The sequence below is a fragment of the Etheostoma spectabile genome, chromosome 13 (assembly GCF_008692095.1).
Source record: "Etheostoma spectabile isolate EspeVRDwgs_2016 chromosome 13, UIUC_Espe_1.0, whole genome shotgun sequence".
In the NCBI taxonomy this organism is placed as follows: Eukaryota; Metazoa; Chordata; class Actinopteri; order Perciformes; family Percidae; genus Etheostoma; species Etheostoma spectabile.
This window is the reverse complement of record NC_045745.1, coordinates 21,331,837-21,332,371: the sequence shown is the minus strand read 5'-3', so window position 1 is coordinate 21,332,371 and position 535 is coordinate 21,331,837. Positions and strand designations below refer to the sequence as shown.

Sequence of the window (535 nt, the reverse complement as noted above, 5' to 3'; positions counted from 1 at the left end):
TGACATCCTTCGGCAGCTCACAAGTCTGTTCAGTTACAGAATACAAAGTTATTTACATTTAGACTAAATCTATTTTTAAAGTTAACAGAATTGCTTTAGTTGATGTTCAGAAAACCGATGGTCACCACTAAACAATCTGCCGGTAATTCCAGCTATTTCAGTTTAGGTTTCATCACAACAGAAGCAGTCAGTTGCCATTTTAATGACTAATGAATGCATCATCACCTGCATGAAAGGAACATCAGCTGGTTTGGAGCATACAGAGGGCTGCATGGTGACATCTCTTTTGCAGCTCAAGTCTTTTTTGCTGGAGAAGACAAAATGAGTTAAAATTTACATTTAGTTTATTTTGACAGGTCACAGAACTGCAATGTTCAGAAAACCGAGGGTCACCACTAAACAATCTGCCGGTAATTCCAGCTATTTCAGTTTAGGTTTCATCACAACAGAAGCAGTTAGTAGCCATTTTAATGAACAGATAATGCACTCACCTGCTGGGAGTGAATCATCTTCAGTCAGCTGTTAGGACCATAGA

At 38.7% G+C, this 535-nt stretch overlaps 1 long non-coding RNA gene and 2 other non-coding genes across 3 annotated transcripts in view; all 3 read right to left on the bottom strand.

Moving 5' to 3' along the window:
- Window positions 1-535, bottom strand: part of LOC116701043 (uncharacterized) — a 1,809-nt gene continuing 1,274 nt past the window's right edge. Inside the window, exons 4-6 of the long non-coding RNA XR_004334797.1 lie at window positions 492-535; window positions 226-307; window positions 1-25 (exon numbers count right to left, since the gene is read on the bottom strand). The exon at window positions 492-535 is cut by the window's right edge and continues 35 nt beyond it. This is a non-coding gene — a long non-coding RNA (uncharacterized LOC116701043). The remainder of the gene's footprint in view (window positions 26-225; window positions 308-491) is intronic.
- On the bottom strand, window positions 105-178 carry LOC116701158 (small nucleolar RNA SNORD65). The gene has a single exon (XR_004334843.1). It is a non-coding gene; the product is annotated as a small nucleolar RNA SNORD65 (small nucleolar RNA).
- Window positions 373-446, bottom strand: LOC116701156 (small nucleolar RNA SNORD65). The gene has a single exon (XR_004334841.1). It is a non-coding gene; the product is annotated as a small nucleolar RNA SNORD65 (small nucleolar RNA).